General features: G+C 37.9%; 1 protein-coding gene across 1 annotated transcript in view; it reads left to right on the top strand.

The window, feature by feature from the left end:
• Positions 1-2,502: 2,502 nt before the first annotated feature.
• The window catches only part of LOC113068664 (protein kinase C and casein kinase substrate in neurons protein 1-like), a 43,207-nt gene continuing 21,528 nt past the window's right edge, over positions 2,503-24,181 (top strand). Inside the window, exon 1 of the mRNA XM_026241470.1 lies at positions 2,503-2,736. The gene's annotated coding sequence lies outside the window, so the exon portion shown is untranslated. The remainder of the gene's footprint in view (positions 2,737-24,181) is intronic.

Here is a 24,181-nt window from a genome sequence, read left to right as displayed (position 1 = left end):
TTGTGAGTATGTTTCCCATAAACACATTTCCCCAGACAGAGGAGAGGAAATGAGAACCTAAACATTTCTACGCCATATACAGGTGCTTCTCAATAAATCAGAATGTCTTGGAAAAGTTTATTTCAGTAATTCAACTCAAATTGTGAAAATCACGTATTAAATAAATTCAATGCACACAGACTGAAGTAGTTTAAGTCTTTGGTTCTTTTAATTGTGATGATTTTAGCTCACATTTAACAAAAACCCACCAATTCACTATCTCAACAAATTAGAAAATGGTAGCATGCCAATCAGCTTAAAACACCTGCAAATGTTTGCTGAGCCTTCAGAATGGTCTCTCAGTTTGGTTCACTGTGCTACACAATCATGCTGATCTGACAGCTGTCCAGAAGACAATCATTGACTTCCTTCACAAGGAGGGTAAGCCACAAACATTCATTGCCAAAGAAGCTGGCTGTTCACAGAGTGCTGTATCCAAGCATGTCACCAAGAGAGTTGAGTGGAAGGAAAAAGTGTGGAAGAAAAAGATACACAACCAACCGAAAGAACTGAAGCTTTATGAGGATTGTCAAGCCAAATCCATTCAAGAATTTGAGTGAACTTCACAAGGAATGGACTGAGGCTTGGGTCAAGGCATCAAGAGCCACCACACACAGACATCATTGAATTTGCAAACTGATCACCTCCATGCCACGCAGAATAGAGACAGGAATTAAAGCAAAAGGAGCCCCTACCAAGTATTGAGTACACATACAGTAAATGAAAATACTTTCCAGAAGGCCAACAGTTCAGTAAAACAAAGAACCAAACACTTAAACTACTTCAGTCTGTGTGCATTGAATTGATTTAATACACAAGTTTCACAATTTGAGTTAAATTACTGAAATAAATGAACTTTTCCCACGACACTCTGATTTACTGAGAAGCACCTGTATATCAAGGCAAAGCAGATGACAGGGATCCCCTGTAGTGGAAAAAGGGAACAACCTTCTTCAATGTTTTATAGACTAACAGAAGGTTGAAGAACGGATGACACTTGGTTTCATGACTGATTCAGTATGTTCAATGTCTTCATGAACACGCTTCAGAACCAAACAGTGAAGCAGATGGGATTGGGGGAGCAATTCACACTTAAAATAGCTCTGTGTTCTCGGTCTTTGTGTGAATCTGAGCCAGAAGAAATAAAGCCTCATAAAGACTTCCCAAACCAGTGAGAAAACTAGACAGCTTTAGACTTAGAGATGTCAAAAATCTGATTCAAATTCATCATAATTCATTTTTCCAGATTTGGAGAAATGTAGCATTGCATCAGTGTCTCATCAATGGATGCTCTGCAGTGAATGGGTGCCGTCAGAATGAGTCAAACAGCTGATAAAAACATCACAATAATCCACACCACTGCAGTCCATCAGTGAACATCTGGAGAAGACAAAAGCTGCGTGTTTATAAGAAAGAAATCAATCAAGATGTTTTGAACTTTATCCTACTCCTTCTGACTAAAATACCAGTCCATTATCCACTGATTTCCCCAGTAAAAAAAATAAAAATCTCATCTGAGTCAGAAGAGAAATATGCACAGATCGAAACAGCTCTAACAAACGTGGCTGGATATGATTTGAGAAACAACAGGAGATGGACTTTTTCACTGGAGAAGTGTTATTATGGATTATGGACTCATTTTTTTTTTTTTTACACGAAGCAACAGTTTGAGGTTAAAAATGTTTGTTTCTCACAAACACACAGCATTTGTCTTCTGCAGATGTGAATTGATGGACTGGAGTGGTGTGGATTATTGTGATGTTTTATCAGCTGTTTGGTCTCTCATTCTGACGGCACCCATTCACTGCAGAGCATCCATTGATGAGACACTGATGCATTCTCCAAATCTAATAAAGAAACAAACTCGTCTACATCTGGATGGCCTGAGGGTGAGGACACTCTCAGATATTTATTTATTTATTGGTGAACTGTTCTTGTAAATGTCCCCTGGTCAGTGTAAACATGAATTACAGAGCTTCAGTTTCTGAGAAATATTGGGTGCATCACCTGGCTTTACTCCCACACAGCCATTCATCTGAGGGATATTACGCTGTAATCAGATTCATATAATGTTTTATAAGTGAGATGAAAGAGTACTTGTCAGTCTTACTGACAAAACATGTAATGTGTTTTACATAATATGTATTTCCCCTGAGCAAAGATTATATAAGTGTTGAATGTTTGGCTACCCTTAAGAGCAGGCATGGGTGTATTACACATACATTAATATAGCCATCCACACAAAATCCTCAGTGTGTTGACTTCACTCTCTCAGTATTAGACTGAAAACTAAAGACTCCAGAAGAATAAGATGACATGCTCTTTTCAAGAGGCGGAGTCTGTGGGCACGAAAAATATATACTGCACTATTTGTATGAGAGCTTAATAGGAAAATAAATCAAGAGATAAAGTGTGGTACCCCCATGAAGCAGCGTTCAAACAATGCTAATAAAGCACGGACTGGGTTGTAGAAATGCGGCTGTTTTCCTCGCGTCATGTTTCGCGGTGGTTCCGTGTGGTTGGGCATCACGCGTGTGAAGGACACACAGCTCGGGCTGAACCATCCCCCACCGGCGGAGAGTGCGCGAGCACATCGCTGCGCACATCGTGATCCGGTGGATGCGGAGGGACATGCGCGCGGGGTCACCTTCTGTCACTGCAACGAGACAACCGCACGGAGCTCGTCCGTCATTTTCGGTAGGAAACAATAATGATTGCATCTTTCGGCTTATGCTGAATATTCATGTATGTTGCATATTTGACCTGGGTGTTGCTTTGCGTAGAAGCGTTTCTGTTCAAGCCTTTTATATCCTAAACATTGCTTGTTTACGGTGTATTTCGTGCACATCACGGCATCATGTTAAACACCTATGTGTTCATAAGAAGAAAATAAAATACATAATATAGCGTGCGATTCAGTCGCGTCGTTATGACCTTACTTGATTCTATTATAGCTCTTAACATTAACTACAGGCTTTCCATCTAGAACAGAAATAAAACGTCACAGCAGTTGATAAAATGTCGGGAATTTCACTCAAATCAAAACCAGGTTGAGCGCAAATCAATCATTTTAGCCAAATCTGAGCAAGGCCATGTTGATAATTCAGCATCTCCTCACGGTTATTTCTAACGTAATGAGCATCAAACATGACACACCAGCTATGCTTTCATCCACATAGATGTTTTTCTTGAATTATTATTCTTCAGTAGCATCTCTGTTTGACAGATGGCCTAAAACAAAACAAGAAAACCTCGCCACATCTGAAGTATAGGAACAGGCTATCAATCCGTTTGGGAATATTTTACCAAATATACGATTGAAATGAAATGCAATAAAACCTGTCGGGAAATATAAGGAGTGCGATGAATGAATGCGTCCCGACTGGTCGTTATGTAACAGCTAACAACAACAACACTTGACAGTCATCGGTGAAGAAAAGCCCGAAGCATCACAGAGACATGCAGCACACAGCGCGAGATACGAGTCAAGTGTTTGCATTTTGTGAAATAGTGTAGTATGATGATGAGTAGTGCTTTAAATCGGTCTCATTCCTTAACCATGTTTAAATGCATGAAAGGCCTTATTCCTATACTCGGAGCAGAAAGAGAGGAAGACTTTGATGGGCTTCAGGGTTTGATGCGTCACCCACTGAATGCTTATACAGATCATGATTTTCAACCAAACTGACACATTCATTCAGCTCACATCTGCCAGGCCACTCTTTCAGGCTCGTAAACATCACACTCTTGTTATACTCATATACAGACGAGTGCTCGAGTAGTTTGATCAATGGTGATATTTGAAACCAAATGTCAGTTCATTTAAATATGGAGTTATTTCATTAAATGATAGAGTGGAGGTTACTGAATCTTCAGTTCATCTGCTGTGTTTCTGCTGATAGAGGGAGCTCTGGATTACAAAAAGAGACAGTATATTTTGTTTGACTATTTAGCTCAGTCATATTTACTTCATTACTGGACAGTGTGATGGCTTTGCTCGGGTAAATATGGTTGGTTTAGTTGTGTATGTTGGCTGTGGGGATGCTGGTGGAGCTGTCCGCGGTGCTGAAACCAGATGTGCCCTCTGTCTCTTTAATAGTGATAAAACCACATCTAATGTATGATATTAAGAGTTTAGAAAATGGCTTTAGCTAGCGTTTCCATTGCCGTTAATGAATACTGTTAAACACAGTTAATTAAAAGTAAGAGAAAACTAGAAATTGTCAGAAAGGTGTAAAACAATGGTTTGTTAAATTTAGTCACACATTTTAAACAATCTGGGTGGCAGTGTGAAACACGTCAGGTTAGTGTACTGTATCATTATAAGCCTTTATTACCCTGTTTTCCTGCATTTGTATTGAAATGGATATACCACAACACAACAGAGAGGAAATAAGCGTTTCATATTTAGAGTTTAATTATGATTTAAGTTCTAACAGAACATACAGTATTGGCAGATGCATTGAGATCACACAGACAACACTGACTAAATGGATCTGAGATTTCATCTTAAACACTAATGAATGACTGTATGTAAAAGCTTCAAGCTAATGAAGTGTGTAACGCTTTTCGGTACATCAACCTGAAACATCTTTCATTTTAAGAGCCCAATTTAACAAGAGATGGAAATCTCTGAACCTTTATTCATCAGGGAAGGTGGGATTTTTCCATGACTTTCATGAGCTCACAGCTTCAAGTCTGTCAAGTCAACGAAGGACAATAGCAAAGAGTAATATTTAGCTCATTGGTGATTGTAAAAGAGTTAAAGTCAGTTCATTGATGATTCAGTGATATCATCATCCAGTTCAGGACAGAAATGGAGAATAAATCTTGGGAGAAACCAGGTTCAGTTGGGGGCCAGATCTCCTCTGACCAGACAAAACAATCATGGTGTGGTTTAATTCCAGGCTGCAACACAGGTGCACAGGAGTCATCTGGTTCCCGTGGTCTTGTGCTGATGGTGGTCTTCACAGGGGATCTGTCTCTGGGGTGCATCTAGTTAACATGGTCTCCTCTGATGTTCAGGGCTGTAGAGGTCATCTCTGGATGCTGAAGCTTCAGTCCTCCTGAAGTAACCCATGGTTATGTGTCTCGATTAAGGGCAAAATTGTTTCATTTGCAAGTACTGTATTATTTACAGTTAACTACTGTAATATACACTGTATTCTGGGTATTTTTACAGCATTTACAGTAATTTACTGCTAATAGGAATTTGCAGTACTTTACTGTTTATACAAAAGCAGTAGTGCTACTGTAAATAAAGTGATACTACATTTGTGCAGATGAAAAACATGAACTTGCTTTCTCATTTCTCTCATTTAAAAATTATCCAGCATGTGTATAGCTTTAGTATTTCCTCTAATAAAGGAAAAATAAAAATAAATACATCCAATAATCCACAATTGCATTTCCAATAACTTACACCCCACAAAATCTAAATTATATTTGAATGGGAAGCCAGAGCAACAACCTGTCAGAGGTTATATAAACGGAGGTTTGTGTCCGGTGCACACTTCCCTTCTGAGAGGATCGTCAGATGTCACCTCGAGTTTTCCTGAGGTAAGTACTTCTTACTTAACAAATCTTCCTTTTAAAATGTAAACCATTACCAACAGCAATGAAAACATTTACGCCTGTGTATACGCCCAAGAAAAACAAGTAAAGACATTAATTCAATAGTTAAAATACATTCCTCATTATGGCTTCTTGTTTGTTAATAGAAGCAAAGTCTCTAGTGCTCTCTGAACTTTCATATTCATTTTTTTATGTTATAGTATATATTCTCCTCTCTCTTTTTTCAGTGTTGATTGTCATGTGATTGTGTAAGTGATCAATCTAGAAGTCCTCCTAGATCTGTGATTTATCAGATTTATCATCATTAGTGATTAGTCAACGATCACTGATGAAAAATGATGATTCCTCTTCTTCTCTCTTTTGCTTGTTTCAACAGAAGCTAATGCACCCAAAGGCTCTTGTAAGAACCACGGCACTGAGCATCTATGGCTTTGTGAGTATGTGTTTTTACTAACTATCAGATGCAGTAAATTAACATTAGATTAACTGCAGCTATGCTACACAGCAAATTTGTGTAATCAGTCTTAAGACATTAAAAAGATGTTTAAAAAAAAAAAAAGATCAAGCATCCAGCAAATGTGATTTGCCATTTCAATTACATACTGAATTAGTCAATAATTATTTATGCTAAAGATTCACACACATGTATGCAATATCTCTCACACATTCATTCATTGTAGTTCCCTCATTTCCTTCCCTTTTGCTTGTGTGTCAGCAGGAGCTAACTGCACCCAAAGACTGTCTATAAACACATTTAGATCAGATAAATTCATGACATAAAGATACTGAGATAAACCCATTTCTCACACATTTTCCCTCTGTTTTGTTTCAGATCAGCCATCAGTGGTTATGGAGGGGGATGCTTTTTGTTGCCATATTGTCATGATCTTTGCTTTGATTTGTTGCGATGAATTCATTTCTCTATTATAATTATTATTAATGTTGCAGAATAAAGCACACTGAAAAATTGATGTTTTTAAAAGTGACAATGAATAAAAAAATTATACTGTTATACTGCAATGAATTAAATTCAACACATACATTCATGTTAAATATTTGAAGATTTGCTTAAATAGTGTAACATGAATTACGGTAAAGTTATTGTAATATTGTTATACTGTAAAACTAAGTTGCAGTAAGGATATTTCACTGTACAATTATCTTGTGGTAAGGGTATACTGTAAAATTAAATTGTGGTAAGCTACTGTAAACGGCCGGTTAGTAAGTTACCGCAAAATCACAGTAAAGTGTCTATCAGTGTATGGTACGGTGTGTCCAGATTAACGGGCAGCAAAGTACAACATTCAAATCATGAGTCCTCTGTATTGTCATAAATGATTGTTTTCTAGATTATTATAATGCAGAGTTGTGCTGTGTATTACTTTGTGCCTTCCTGAGTTATTGCATCATTTCTAAGATAATTATCTCCTTCTGAATCACTTTTCTTGTATGTTGTTTTGAACTAAAGTTTCTGTAAAATGCTCACATATAAATCAAATGTCAAATTAAATGCAATCGGTCACACTGCTGTGAGTTTGCTGTCACTTCAGAGATGATTTTAAATGTCACATCCTTCAGAAATAGCCTCTTTGTAAAGCTGCATTATGACGATTCATAAAGCAATCTGTGCTGAAATGTATCGCACAAACTGTAAAGATCAAACTGAACTGATCAGGGATCTTGTGAGATATAAATGGCAGACGCTTTTTGGGCTTCTCCACATAAATGTATAGTTTACACGAGGATCACAGATTTGTTCGGACTGAAAGAAAGAAAGACACTTGCTGAATACAACAGCCAAAGAACAAACTAAACGCCAAGACAGTCTGCTTACTGCAAACCAAATATTTACTATTTTTAACGCTGTTTTCCAGGCCAATTCTTTAACATAATGTTCTTTAGTATATTTGTCTTATTTTACAGTATAAATATATTCAATCAACATTCTTGAATCGAGATACATTTACTTGAGAAGCAAAATGCCTTAAGATATTGGGTCTCGTTTTCTAAAAATCATTATCAAAATTTTGTCAGTTCTTTTTTCTTTTGGGAGAAAAATCTGGGGCCAGACAAATGATCTCGTTTTCCCTTTGAATTAAGCCCACTAGCAACTCATTTTTGCAGTGTAGGCCTATTTACACCACATCCATGTGCCACTCGCCAGTGTTGAGCAGCTGTCAGTGCCGTCTCTTCAGTGGCAGGACTCTGGTTCCCAGCATGCACTGCAGCATGGACGTCTCTGTTGTTTACTTTGCCGTTTGCTCTGATGTTGAGTTTGTTGCACCTTTGAGGCACGTGTCATGTACTGGAGTGTGAACTGCACATCTGCTTGTGATTACTGAATGCCACCATTGAGTAGCTTCTTCACACAGAAATGAATATCTGAAGACTGTGTTGGTTGCTCTTTCCTATACAACTACAAAGAATGGATGAAGCTTTACCAAAGCAATTATCTTTGTTTGAGAAACAGATTAAATGTACAGTTTTTTCTCATGTTTCGAACAATGTTTTCTCATGTTTGCACATATAGTTTGAAATCAGTCTGAACTAGCGAGCTACACTGACTGATGGTGTCTGTTTGTGCCAGCCTTCAGTCGTATTCAGGCTGAACCAGTGGCACGCTGACTCTCACCTGGCCTTGCCACTGCTTGACACTGACAGGAGATATCTGTTTAATTGACAGGGTTAGTCTTAACTGAGGACTTGTGTCTGGCAGTGGTCTCTGCATGTAGCTAGCTGTGCTCTTAGCAGCTGTAGTAGCACAAAAAGCCTCTTGAATGTCTCCTGAATGGCACTTAAAGAAATGAAATATGCTTTATGAATAATCAGTTACATTAATTAAATGGCTTGGCTTTTATAGCATTAGCTTGCTCAGCAAAACCTTAACTGAGTCAGCTGTCCACACTGAAAGCATCAAAGCTAAGAGTTCAAGGCAACTGTCAGATGACATTCTTTGGTATGATAAATATTATTAAAATGTTTTTCTGTCGTGTATAAATTAGAATTGAAAGATGCTTTAAAATAATCGACCGGGAACATCAGAACCTGGTATAGATGTGACAGACAGATTATTATTTTTTTAAATTTGTAACAAACAAATAAAATAGATGCTGTTGTTCATAAAGTGGATCCTGCAACGAATACCTCTGTTTGTTTTAATGAAAACGATTTACTTGTGCTGCTTATTTGGATTGTAGTCAGGTTGTTAGCCAATCTTCTGAGAATATTACATTTTAATACATATATATATATATATATATATATATATATATATATATATATATATATATATATATCTTAGTAAATAATGACTCTTTTGTGGCTCTATAAATAAATGACTTGCATTTTTTTACTCAGGAGACTGATCTTTCTATAAACTGCTTTACTTTATGAGATGCCCTCTATCACTTAATCACACAGAAACTGATAAGCCATTTATCTTATTGTTCCAAGATTAACTGCCAATCCAACATCTGATTACTTGATCCATAAATGTACCAATTATCTAAAAAAAACCTTGCAAACCATGTGCATCATTGCTGTACAAATGCTACTTTAAGAACCCCGTAAATCTGCAGTTACTCCGCGCTAACAAACCTGAACAAACGTTTGGACAGTTGTCTAACACGCTTCACTTGGCGCTGTAATGATTCGTTTTTCTGGAGACGGTTCAGATCAATCAATGAAACTGCAGCAACACATATTAATGACTGCTAAATGTCCATTTAATGACTGAATTCATTGATTACAGACCTCGCTAGTGGACAAATCTGATTAATCACTAAAGACTTAATCTTTTTTATTTATTTTATTTGAATTAAAAAGTAGTTTTATGTAGAGAAGTCATTGAGTCCTTGGTGATTTGCAGTGTTTGGCCTGGAGGAAGTATTCGCTGCTGGCTGGTGTTGGTGAGTTCAGGATGCTCTTGTTGTGTTCGTGGCTGGAGCTGGCTGTGTGTGAGTGATCCCCTGCACCTCTGCTGCTGGGCTTTTATACGGTCAGCATCGTGTGAGAGCTACTCAGCATATTGGGAATGAACAGCAATGCTAAAAAAAAGTGATTCATAGCTTATCTGGTATTTGTCTTGACTAAGAAATACAAAACTGGTAAGGAGAGACTGAAAGATGTTGGGATGTTCATAATGTCTGTCCAGGGTGCCCTTTAATCCAGATCACACACTCTACATAGGGCACCATCTTACTCAAGGAGGGCCCCAGGGATGTTATTTAACCTGTCAGTAACTGGGAGAGCTTGAGAAACTGGAGGAACCAGCCTGTCGACCTCAGGGAATCAGTCTTCTGATTCTGATGGGTCCTTCAGTATCTGTTCTTCCTCTCCCAGTTCGTAAAGAAGGCATGCCAGTCCTTGAATAGTTTGGAGGCGCAGATGAGAAACCTCAGAAGTCATCCTTGGCCTACATCCTTCAAGGACACGTTGCTCTCTCTCTCTCTCTCTCTCTGTCATGCATCATGAAGACCTTTGAGAAGCTCATCCAGAAACATGCCCGACCACTGATATGACATAAGGACATTAGGTAGTCATAAATCACCCAGAGCAGAGGACATCACACACACACACATATTAAGAAAGACTTGGAAAAGTCCCCTTGCCATTTAAATGCATTGCAACATGTCTACCATCCACACGTTATTAGTTTGAATAACTCTGAACTATATGCTTCAAAGAGACAAAGGAAGGCAGCACAATATAGATGACATTCCTTCATTTCTTACTGTGTTCAACACTATTCTGCCGCTTCATCTTTAGAAGGCAAGGCTGACATTAGCTGCGTCTGGTTTCGCAGGCTGTCCTTCAGCCCAGAGATGGCGTTTATCAGTGCATACGGAGACGCTATCATTTAAAGTGCTCCTATTAAGCTGTTTGAAAAGTTCATATATTAGATTTGGGAGTCCCCAACAACAGGTTTACATGCGTGCAAGGTCACTTAAATTTTCTTATTATATGCATTAAATTTGACCTTATTTCTCAACGACTCTCAAACTTATTTGTTTTAAGGTTCATCTTTCCAAACCCCTTCTGTGCATGATGTTTCTCTGCTCTGATTGGTCCGATACATGGAGTACTGATAAAGCACTGCAGTTTGTAAACCAATGTATTGCTACATCCTTTATCATGACTCCAAGTAACCAAGGTTTAATCTTTAATATTTAACAGTTTGCGAATGACTCATAATTGTATCCTAATTTAGTTACTTGGTGTTCTGTAACGAAGCGCCTACTTTGCATCAGCAGCACTGATTTAATGACAAACAGTGAAGGTAAGCTGAACAAAGTGATGGCACCTGAATTCATAGCAAGTTTCTAACTAATTTCAATAATTTGAATGTTAATCATACATATTATAATATATTTTGTGTCAGGTATGCAATGGTATGCACAATCATGATCCTACTGAACAGCTACTTCAATTAGGGCACAATATTCAGCAATCAAACATTTATTTATCAATCATTGGATGCCTATTTGGAAGTTGAAAACAAACATTTTAGCTTTTCAACAATTATTAAAGGACCAATATGTTTTGTTTTTAAATGTAGCCAGAAACGTAGCAACAGAACTTGTCAAGGAGTATTACCACACTCCAACCACTGAATCTATTGAGAGACATAGAAGTAGAGGACACATACACATTAATAGTGTAGTAAGTATATTTACTTATAATCCAAAAGAGAATACTACAGAGCAGCTATTCCTAAACAACTGAAACGTTTTAACAGAAACGGTCAAACGTATGTGTTAAGCTCCACGCGAGTTTAATATTACACCAATATTGTGGCATTAAAAAGTAATGTTGTACAACACTGAAACAGTGTATTATTATTATTTTCACGTACAACCGATGAACTTAACATAGGCTCAAAGTAGCAATCTAACGTTTATTGTGGGGCTGCTGCTTGGTATAATAGTTTACTAAAACGAACACCAAAACTTAACATGAACTGTTAAAAATTAAAGCAATTTATGCAAAAAAAAAATAAATAAATAAAAAAATTGGAGAGTTGGCAGACTGCACATTTCTTACCTTGACCACCTTCTTCCAGATGCATACATTTTCTGTTCTGATCTCAACCAGTTTGGGCAAAGAGCCGATTGAGTAGGGACCAATCAGAGGCCGCATTGTTATGATGTCATCATGTAGACTTCTTACAAAGTATTTTACAGTATTTTAAAACTACAAAAATACATAAATAAACTGTTATTTTGATACAAAATATGAAGCCATTTTCATCAACCCTATCAAATACAAATTACAAAATACTATTTTGCATTTGAAATACATGTATCATAAATACTGCCCATCCCTGAGCACAGAGCATAGCATCTTCTCTACATTATGTTATCCACACCAACAAGATTTTTGAGGGGGGTTCAAGTTTTTGCGGGATGTTCACAGGTGGGCATTATGCAAATGTGTTAACTTGTGACATGTGAACTTCACGGAAATGGGATTCGAATTACAAATGACTTGTTTAAGAGGTTCAGAATCAACTCTTTCTTTTGAGAGACTTTATTTATGATGCACTTTCAGCTTTACAACATTGTGTGAAAGGCCATTTTCAAAAATCTATAGTAGGGGCACTTTAATAAAATGATCTATGATTTTTTTCTGAAGATGTTTGATTCTTTTAGAAACAGTTTGTTGATAAATAGCATAACCATTTTTAGACTTATTGAAATGTCTATTGAATATGAGATAACAGAGTGAAACGAAAATCTCCTTGAGGATGTGTTTAGGAGTTCTTGTTAAGGATGAAAATGCTTGGATTTAATGCATATTAATATTGTCAAGCAATAGTTCTAGTTGAGTACCTTTGGAAGAAGCTGAAGCTTTTCATATAAAATATAAGAAATACTGAAATAAAGTCAAGAAGTCTAATGTCCTATTTATCATATGATCTCTAAGAGAAAATCTCATCTGGATTGTTCATAAGGATCAGGTGTAATTTGTTAAGCGAGCCATATCATAAAAGAAGTGGACTTCTCAGAGAGGTCCCAAACTCATCCTGTTTCTATCACAATAACCTGAACTGATGCTTGGAAGAGAGGTTTAACAGAGCAAGCTCATTAAAAAGCAGCAAGATCTGCTGAAAAAGAAAGTTTGCTGCTTCAGTTACTGATGCTGTAAGAGAGCAAACGAAACAAACGGACAATCAGACACAGTAGTGTGTGCCCTCAGCAAAACAGCTAACCAAGGCAAGGCAAGTTTATTTATATAGCACATTTCGTACATAATGGTAATTCAAAGTGCTTAACATAAAAGAAAGCAACATAGTCATGAAAAAAAAAAAAGAATTTAAAACAGTTAAAAACAAAAAATGATTTTACATAAAATAAAGTGAATACGTAAAATATAGTGCAATCAGTTCGGACATTGCTCAGTGCTCATTCAATAAATGCACAGCTAAACAGATGAGTTTTGAGTCTAGATTTAAATGTGACTAGTGTTTTAGCACATCTGATCTCTTCTGGAAGCTGATCCCAACTGTGTGCGGTATAGTAACTAAAGGCGGACTGGTATTTCTAACTGACTCGATCCTAATGATCTGAGTGGTCTGTTTATATTCAGTGAGCATATCTTCAATATATTTTGGTCCTAGGTGATTGAGTGACTTATAGACGAGTAAAAGTACTTTAAAATCAATCCTAAATGTAACTGGAAGCCAGTGTAAGGATCTGAGGACTGTTGTGATACGCTCAGATCTTCTTGTTCTAGTCAGAGTCCTGGCAGCAGTGTTCTGGATGAGCTGCAGCTGTCTAATGGTCTTTTTGGGAAGGCCAGTGAGGAGCCCATTACAATAGTCCACCCTGCTGGTGATAAAGGCATGAACTAGTTTCTCCAAGTCTTGATTTGAAACAAAACATCTAATTCTTGCAATGTTTTTTTAGATGATAGTATACTGATTTAGTTACTGCTTTGACATGACTACTGAAACTAAGGTCTGTCTCCAGAATCACACCAAGATTCCTGACTTGATTTTTAGTTGTTTGACCCCTAGAGTCAAGGTATGCATTCACCTTGAACACTTCATCTTTGTTTCCAAATGCAATGACTTCAATAGTTTTTTCCTTGTTTAACTGAAGAAAGTTCTGGCACATCCAACTATTAATTTCATCAATGCATTGGCAGAGGGAGTCAATGGGGCTGTAGTCATTTGGAGATAAGGCTAGGTAAATCTGGGTATCATCAGCATAGCTGTGATAGACAATTTGGTTCTTTCTCATTATTTGACTTAGTGGAAGCATATACAGGCTAAACAAGAGCGGTGCTAGAATTGAGCCTTGTGGCACTCCACATGTCATGGACGTCCACTTAGACTTATGCTCTCCTAGACTCACATAATAACCTCTCCCTTCTAAGTATGACCTGAACCATTTGAGTACCATCCCAGAAAGCCAGACCCAGTTTTCCAGTCTCTCTAGTAGTATGTTATGATCAACAGTGTCAAACGCAGCACTGAGATACCAGCACCTATAATCTAAAATTGCTCAACATGGTGTTATCAAGATTGCTCTTTTTCAGGAGGGGCTTAACAACTGCAGTCTTTAGGGAGTTTGGAAATGTCCCAGACAGAAGTGAGGCATTCACCACTTCTAAAAGATCTGCTTCTAAGCAGTTAAGCACACTTTTGAAAAATGATGTGGGAAGTGTGTCAAGATAGCAGGTTGACGATTTTATGTGCTGCACTATTTCTTCCAAAATTTCGCTATCAATTGCTTAAAAAATAGACATAGTATCTTTTTGATATTTTGGCCGAATCTGTCTGACCTCTGCATTACTTGAGGTTGTGCTAATCTCCTTCCTGATATTGATGATCTTCTCAGAAAAGAAAGAAGCAAACTCATTTCATTTGCTGTCTGAGAGCATTTCACTGGGAATCTGACTTGGGGGGGGTTGTCAGTCTCTCAACAGTGGCAAAAAGAGTATGAGTGTTATTTAAGTTACTAAAGTTTATAAGGTCTGAGAAGAAATTCTGTCTAGCTGTGGCTAGTTTCACATTAAAAACATGAAGGCTGTCCTTATAGATGCTATAGTGAATTTCAAGTTTCTAGAACAGTGACTGCTGAGATATTTGTAAAGAAGAGGATGGTGTGCAATTCACAACCCACAGGTGGAGCTGACAGTCATCTTCAATCACAAATACACAACACAAAGCATGCATGCATTGACAACAAGACTATACACCATACTGATGAATGTCAGTACTACACAGGCTCTTGGACTAGTGCTCAGGATCATAGCAATGAACTCACAGCCTGCAGAAAAATGGTACAGCAGTGCATTTGGAAAGGGAAATTAGCATACGCTATTGTCCAGCAATCGCTGTCATTGTTTTTAATCATTGCCAATTTTTTGGCAGCTATTGTTATATGAAACAAATGAAATATATCTCTTTGATGGGTTGCTTCTATTAAAAAGTTGAGTCTTTGAAAGAAAAAGAAAAGAATCAGAAAGTGACTTGCAGTGCATTGATGTTTTCATCTGTTTATTCCTGCAGCTTTAATATTGGGTTAATTGGGTTAAGATAAAAGCTTATGAGAAGTCTCTAAATTGCAATAAGACCTGCACTGTGACAGTATTTGTCAAAGTGAATTGAATGAAAATATAGGCAAGTGGGAAATTACTGTTTTCTCTCTATCTCTCTTTGCTTTTAACAATCCAAACAGCATAAATCTGGTAGTGGAGAAATGAGTGCTTTTCTTTCTCACCTACATTAAAAGTAGACGTTCTGTTCTGCTTCTCTGTCTGTCGATTATGTTTCTGGGCTGAGTAGTCTTCTCTGCTAAACCCATGAAGCCATCCTTTCAGCTCAAGGAATCAGAAGAAAAGTGTGTGTTTTTATTATTATTGTTGTGTAACTTGGGCTTAGTCAAGTCACCGTTATTTATGTAGAACATTTAACAATACAGATTGTGACAAAGTAACTGAACAGCATTAAATAGGAAAATAGTGTGTCAATAAAGCAAAAAGGCAGCTCATCACTGAATTCAGTGTCATCATCCAGCTCAGATCAGTTTAAATAGTATCTGTGCAATCAAGTCGACGATATCCCTGGATATTAGTTCAGGAACATACTGTAGCCTTTCAATGTTGAGTCCTTGAGCAAGACACACAGCCTCGAGCTTCTCCCTGTCCCTGTATTAAATCAATGCAAATCTCATTGGATAAAAAAGGTCTGTTTGATGGCGGGTAACCAAATATCAGTCAGATCAAACCTCAAACCATTTGTTTTCATATCAGCAGCTCTCTACTCAAAATAGAAGCAGAAACATCCCGTTGTGTCTCATTGCAGAAATCTCTCAAATTAAAACTAGAAATGTCTCTTTGTGCTCAACATTTGAGGAAATATTGTATATAACCATCATGTGATTCCTTAATGCATTGTGATGTGCTCACTGGAAAAGATTCATACATGATAGCAGATGAAAAATACTGATTTAAATACATTTTATTGCCATAAAATACCATGTCCTTTGTAGTAAACGTTGCACAGATGTGAATTATGTACGTCACTGTAGGAGTTCAAGTTTGATAGCCCTCTTATGCTATCCATAACTATAAAGAAAGAAGGATCTCATCTGAAAAGTCTTCCAGTCCTGTTTCACGTCTGAGATCTGATGATCTTGACACGTTTGACCATTAGAGAGAACAACAGTCTTGTATGAGTAGTTTCAAAACCAGAAGTGCTGAGTTGTCTGGATTTAATAACATCACCTGCTTCAGGGAATAGTTTCTGTGGAAGCACACAGAACATCTGTTCAACAAACTAGCTTATTGTTTAACGCACTGTTGTGTGGCAGATTATTCCTATAGCAGCATATGTCCAGTGTCTTGAAGGGTAATGTGTGTGTGCGCTGTGTTTGTTAAATCCTGATGGCAGACAGGCATTTTTAGTTTAACTGCTTTCTTCTGCCTGTGGTAAGTAAACGAGAATGTATACAAAATGTGCTTCGTTATGGGATGATCATTTGACAGGAATATTTTCTTACAAAGTTAAATATAAATAGTTTATATATTATCAATAGTAAATAAAACTATTTTATTTCAGCTAGTTGAACATTTTAATTTAGTTCAAGTTGATTTTTTATTTAAATAATATATATATTGAAATGAATTTTAGATGCACAAATACACAGTCTACTTTCCCTCTGGTCTTGTCACTGTGTCTGTGACTCTACTCTCATTGAAGGGACACTGTGACAGATCTGCATTCAAAAATAAAAACATACTTTCAGTGAAATGACAAATATCTGGGAGTACAGTCTTGAAAGACAGCCGTCTTCACCTCTCATCCTCCTCCTGTTTCTCTTTCTCTTTCTGGCGTCTTGATTTTGGCCACATCTTCTCTTGCCAGTGATCCGATGGGAGCGTTACGAGTGTGTGACGTGCAGAGATAAACCACTGAACGTCTGAAGGGGGAGTCCCTTCAACTGATCGTCTCCCATTATCTGGACAAAACACTCTTTATGTTAGCTTACTTGTGCTTAGCAAATCACAAAATCATCCTGCAAAATAGATGTTACCAACAACTATGTTTCCAGAGGATCACAAATGCACACACACACACACACACACACACACACACTGACTGATGAATAATCTCCTAATGGCCATTCTTTCTCACTACAACAGACCCCTTGAACCTCAGTCACATGACTTGCTTAATCATGGCTCGGCCAATCAGGCTGCTTCTGATGCAAGCTCTCTCTGAGGGAGCGCTGTCTCCTAGCAACTCCCAGCATGCTCTTCTGGCGTGCTGTAAGCTCCTCAGATATTAGCTCCGCTCTGAGCTGCTTAGATGAGATAACAGACTGTAGCCAGAGCTCACCTGCGGGCCGCTCTCTCTCTCTTACACTCCTCCTGTCCATATCACCACACATACAGCGGCAGTTTCTTCTCTCAGTGTTTGGTTCTGCAGAAAAAAAAAAAAAAAAACTTAATGGTAATTTTTCACTATGGACATTTAGTTGAATGTCACGCTTGTGATAAAAATGTATCTGTATCAGAGCATGTTGCATTATCTACAGCAGACTGAAAATAATTGCACTAGTTGGGGTCATTTCATCTACAGCGATATCATTGACTTGATTGCAAATAAATGCACAGACACTATTTAAACTGAACAGAGATGACATCACTGAATTCAATGATGAACTGCCTTTGACTATCATTTTGCATTATTGACACACTGTTTTCCTAATGAATGTTGTTCAGTTGCTTTGAAGCAATGTATTTTGTTTAAAGCACTATATAAATAAAGGTGACTTTGACTTTGACACTGAAATTAGATTGATCTGATATACATTTTAGCAGCATTTTCTTTTAATCTGAGCATAGATGAGCCAAACCCATCTGTCACATGATGAAGACAGAGAGACATGGTAGTGCTCAAAAATTATGGTTTGATCTCAAGCAATTGTTTTATTGTATTTTATTTATTAAAAAAAAAAAAAAAAATCGGTCTGATGAGATGTTGTTAGACTAGACTAGGCTATATGTCAGTAAAACACACTCCCCTGTCCCATCAGATGCTGTACTGTGCTCACGGCGCACACTCTTCAACAGTAGCCTACGCAGATATGTGGAGCACACTCACTTCATTATAAATAACCCACACAAGAAATATGAGAAAACATAACTAGTTCTGTCATCAGTCATGAAATCTCCAAAAAGGCAATTGAAGCTGCAAACTGTGTATGTATTTTATCACTATCTGCATGTCTCATCCATGAGTGTGCAATGTTGGACAGCAAGCATTTGGGAGTTTTGAGAAGTTGAATGCTCAATAAAGCTACAGTGAGCCCCTTTATTAAAATACCTGGAGGTGAGGAATAATACAGAAACAGTCATATTCACTCAGTATTACCTGACAAATATCTCAGTTACTGTTAAGTAGAAATTAATTGTACTCAGTTGTGTTTTAGGCACAAAAAAAGTCCAGTACATTATAATTAAACACATTTTTATACTGAAATAATGAGGATATATCAACTATTTTTTTTTCTGCATTGCATTGTGCAATTTCATTAAGTCAGTGTTTGAGCACAATCCTGTCTTCTTTCTATGTAAATTAGACTCATTATAGATTGTGCCTGCTATGATTACCACTGCACTATTAGTGCATGTGAAAAGCAAACAGATTTTTAGTTTAAAAGAGACTTTTTCTAGCTATCATGGCAGCAGTGATTTATCAAATGATGGAGTGGAGCAGTTTATGAGCTTTAAATGACAGAGAAGAGCAGGGATGTATCCAGTCAAACACATTTAAAACGTCTGGTTTGAACTGCCTTCTCATCTGTTTCAGATCAGCTGTTCTGGACGCAGCGAGTCAGGGTCGGCATTGCAAATCATCATGAGTGATTTTAAACACAAGTAATCTAATTAACTTATCCCGAAATGAGTTGTTAACTCCATTGTTTCACAATCTTTGTGCATGTATGTAATTAATCTTGTACTGAAAATGCATTTTGCATGTAACACAAGAGTGTCAGCATACAAAAAGTTAGAGCATGTATTATGGATGCACTTATTGCTTTTGCATTTATGCTCTAAGTCAGTGTATTTATGCGTATAAAACGTATAAAAGAGACAATAGCAGAAAACTGTTCAATATCAGTTCATCTGAGTAAATTCATAAGACTTGTCTGCAGCAAACCCTGTTGCTGCAGGTAGATGAGTGCGATATATTTAGCAGCAGTCTCTGAAATCTGCTTACTATAATAGGTTTACATGTATGTACAGCAGTTTTCATTCACTAGACATGTGTTAACCCTTCACCATGATTTCCCAAAGAAACCCATCCTATTAACCTCACTTCAAGAAATAGTGACAATATGTACTATAAGCTGCAGAAATGAATTATGTCTCTCACGTGGGCAGCACAAGTCAAGAGTCCCAATTGCTGTTAATTAAAGAACGTCCTTTAGTGTTTAATGCTCATGTCTTCGATGTTCCTGTTGCTTGACTGGTAGACAGACCTCAGTGCTAGAGACAGCAAGGCTGCAGGCCATACTACTGTGGATAAAAGTCAATTTAACACATTCATTTACTACAATTGTAAAAATGTATGCTTTTAAAAATGTGCATGTTTAATAATGTTCTGTGACCTCTGTATAAAATCAATAACAAGGTGATTTCCAACAATCAGAACAATTAAAGTTTTATGTACAAAAAGAAAAAAAAAATTGTGAGTTTGCATGTCGGTCCAGATCAGTCCAGCAGCTGTGCCTTCAGATGACAATCATGAGGAAATATAGTGACTTAGCCAATTTGTGTCTATAATCCATCTGCAACATTAATATAATGACTATATATTAGATATATATTCTAGACTTTCAACTATATATATATATATATATATATATATATATATATATATATATATATATATATATATATATATATATATATATATATATATATATAAAAACATAGTTTATACATATTTCAGTGGTGCCTTGGGCAGAAGAGGGACTGGGGGGAGGGACGGGATCAAGTTCGGGACATCTTTGTTGCTAATGAGACCCACCACAGCTGTGTCATCTGCAAACTCAATGAAGAGGTTGGAGTTGTGTGAAGGTGTGCAGTCGTGGATCAGCAGAGTGAAGAGGAGGGGGCTCAGCACACATCCTTGGGGTTCCCCAGTGTTCAGTGTGATGGTGCTGGATGTGTTGCTGCCGACCCGTACTGCCTGAGGTCTTCCAGTCAGAAAGTCCAACAGCCAATTGCACAGTGAAGTGTTGAGCCCCAGCTGAATCTGTTTGTAAATGAGCTGCTGAGGGGTGATTGTGTTGAATGCTGAACTGAAGTCTATGAACAGCATTCTGACATATGAGTCCTTTTTGTCCAGATGTGTGAGTGCTGAGTGGACGGCAATGGTGATGGCATCATCGGTCGACTGGTTGGACCGATATGCAAACTGGAAGGGGTCCGGGAGGGGGTGGGGGTTGGTATCCGGGGGGGTGGGGGGGGTTGGGGCAGACTTGATGTGGTGCATGACTAGCCGTTCAAAGCACTTCATGAGGATGGGGGTAAGTGCAACAGGACGGTAGTCATTGAAGCAGGATGGAGATGGCTTCTTCGGGACTGGGATGATGGTGGTAGTTTTGAAACATGTGGGAACAACAGCCTGACTCAGTGAGATGTTGAAAATGTCTGTGAAGACATCAGTGAGTTCTGCTGCACAGTCTTTCAGTACAAGCCCTGGGATGTTGTTAGGACCCAGAGCTTTGCATGCATTGATCCTGCTGGTACAGTTCATCCTGTGCTGGTACAGTTCATTTAGTGCGTCGTTCCTGTTGCTGTTGATGTTGTTCGGGGGAATGTAACCCGAAATGAGCAGTATGGCAGTATATTCACTATATACTCCCGCTAAGAGAGCTCTGTCTGCTCGATAGCACGTCAGCTGGTCCAGCTGAATAGCACCGTCTGGAACGCTGTTGCTGAGCCATGTTTCCGTGAACACAAAAACACAACACTTTCTTACAGTCCTCTGAGTTGAGCGTAGTAATTGAATGCAATCCAGTTTATTGTCCAATGAGCGTATGTTAGCCAGTACGATGGTGGGGATAGATGGCTTGTGTGGGTAAGCCGTTAGCCTAGCCCGGATACCTCCGCGCTTCCCCCTCTTCTGCTTCCTCTCACGCCACTTGTGGCACCTCCCATGTGGGCGAGATACAGTAGTGGGGGTCGGTGATGGTGTAGGCCTCCGTTGAAGACAGAGATCCCGCAGCTCCTCCGCGTGCACGGAGTTTAACTGTAAAACAGACGTGATGACGACGTACAAAAACACTGCGACTCACAAGACAAAAAAACATGTCTTAAAGTCTATTAACGTCTTATTCTGCATATCATTTTCTAGATCATTTAACCTTTATATTTAACAACTACAACAAATACCTGCTTTCTGTCAATAACCAGCATATTATTCACTTACTGAGGAAAAACCCTTAAACTCTGCAGACCCGGTACCGGGTCCGAAAATAGCATGCCAGATGTTTGTGTCTCATTTGCATATCCTTCCTTATATGGCATTTGCCCAAAAATGGGTTCATTTGAAAGCTTAGAGTGTTTTCTTTACAAAGAATACCATTAATTGGGGTTTTATGATACATAAAGTAGTCAAATTAAGCTAAGAAATATATTTCCCCCCCCCCATAAATTTCCATCTAACGATTGCGAATACGTTTTCGTAAGAATGTGTATTTAAAATATTTTTCACAAAACAGTCAAGTCATATATCACAAGAAAGCTCTCATTCTCAGGAATCTGATGATGTAGATCATTTTATTGTGTGACAATCACAGATCGAATGATCTTCAACAGAATCGCGATGTAAAATTTCTCACCTTATTATTTATACATTTTGCACCGCTTCAGTCAGCCGCAAACAGCCACGCATACCTATATACTCGATATAATCTTTTAGATTAGAATCTCTTCTTTCAAACAAGACCATTTTTACGTTTCTGCGTGCTTCCATTGCTGAGATATAAAGCGTTTTGTACAAGTGCGCAAAAGCGCTCCAAGGGCTGTATTATTGAAAAGATCTTCAAGTCATATAGACGGGTCTAAATGCCTTTCTTCTGCTATAGACGTCTGACCTCTTTTGTGAAGCGCTATTTGTCCTAATTGCTGTCATTCACAAGTCGTTCCCTCCAATCGAAGCTGTGATTCAGCACCGCGGGGGTGCTGGAACTGGACAGCGACTGCCCACTCTTTTCCACTTGTGGAGACGCAAAGGTCTCTGGGAAACTGAGTCTTTGGCTGCTTCTAAACAAAGGACACGCGAGGAAAAACTACTAATGGCCGAAGCTCCGGATTTATAATGCATAATATTCATAAAACAAGTTATGGGTGGCCAACTTCGCCGTGGAGAGGTCAGGACGCGCATCTGGTAAGCCTATACGCGTGCTACTCGCTTTCATACATTTGATTCTTTATTCTGAGGCTTGGAAGCTTCGCTAGCAATAAGCTAATATGTTTATTTTCATAACTGTGCAGTGTTCGACCGCATCTCAGTGAATGTACAGTAATCCGTACAGTACTGGGGGAATAAACATAAATTAGTTTGTTGACGCTCCGAAGTTCGCGCAAAAGCTTCGGGGAGCTTGTTTACGCTGTATAGAAACCGAAGCCAAAATACACGCTGATGAAAAATCAAAATATGAAATATGAAAGAGACAGGCGAGGTCTCTCAATCTCTACACGATGCAGAATAGACATAAATGAAACGATATGAAGCTGGAGATTGTGGATTCTATTTTAGATTGTGATAGACCAGATATTTTAATAATTCTATGCATGTCGCTATTGCGCAATATGATTTATTCTCTTTGAAAGACTGTTCAGAAAACCCACACACAAAAAAAGCACATTGTATTGAGATGGTTCATCATATGTGAAACAACATAAATAATACTATTTGTCACAAACAGCAGCTTTTTATGTAACTTCTGAGTGTTTTCTGTCAAATAATATACAGAGATCACATTATTCCATACTGCAAGTGTGCAAAAGATGACTTCATACTTATTTAGACAAAAATTTTATACAAAAATGGTATTATTCCTTCCTTCAGTTGGAATAGAATAACTTTTGCATAGATTAGGATAGAAAGAAATTTCTGTTTTCCTCTAATAGCTGACAGTTGGAAGAATCACAAGACATTGGTCTGAAGTTGCCAGCCCCTTCAATGCCTGAGTTATACCATTTCAAACTTCAGTTTACACAAATAAAATAAAAAAGCGCCTTGTTTTTTTCCCTATTTATTATAACACAGACAGCATATATTGTCATTTTTATCAATTTCAACAGTGTTTTATGTAATTTCAAAGGGTTTCCTTTGAAATTATACCAAACTTTCTGAGCTTACACTGTAGCATTAGTATAGGCAGACATTCAAAATTAGGTAGGAAAATGAAAAACGGAAATCCCCAAAATAGCATTTGTGCTTAAGAGTTATTAATAGTGGGCATGTGTTCCCTAAACTTAAACGTTACCTTAAAATGATTCAAATATTGAACTGACAGTCCTGAAAACAGAAGAAAGATTGACAGATGACAGTACAAACAAAGTCATGTTAAATGTCTTTCAGTTCCATTTATTTTTTCACAGACATGGAAGCTATTTTCCAGATGAACATGTTGGATGTAGTATTGTAGAAGCAGTGTGATGTGGTTATTGTCATTCCAGCTCTGAAGGTGCACCGTTTGAGAGTGTTTTTCTAGAGAATCAAAGCTTCTTTCAGTTGTTTGTCAGCTTGACTGGTTTGATGTGATTGTTTGTTGAGTTTAATTTTACCATATGACGGGTTCCACAGCTTCATCTTAAAAACACAGAGTGCACAAATTTCCCCTCACCAGAGCGACCCTGCAGCTTTCCATCACAGTGTTCCCCAGTGTGCTGCCTCCCGACCCGACCTCTCTCTCTCTCTCTCCCTCTATCTTTCTCTCTCTTCAAGGCATGATATGTGTATTGTAGTGTTGCCAAAGAATTTGAAGTATATGTTAAATACAGAATATAATAACAGCACCTAAATAATAAAGGA

The sequence above is a fragment of the Carassius auratus genome, linkage group LG48F (genome assembly GCF_003368295.1).
Source record: "Carassius auratus strain Wakin linkage group LG48F, ASM336829v1, whole genome shotgun sequence".
NCBI classification, from domain to species: domain Eukaryota; kingdom Metazoa; phylum Chordata; class Actinopteri; order Cypriniformes; family Cyprinidae; genus Carassius; species Carassius auratus.
The sequence above is the reverse complement of the archived record's forward strand: the minus strand, read 5'-3'. Positions and strand labels throughout refer to the sequence as shown.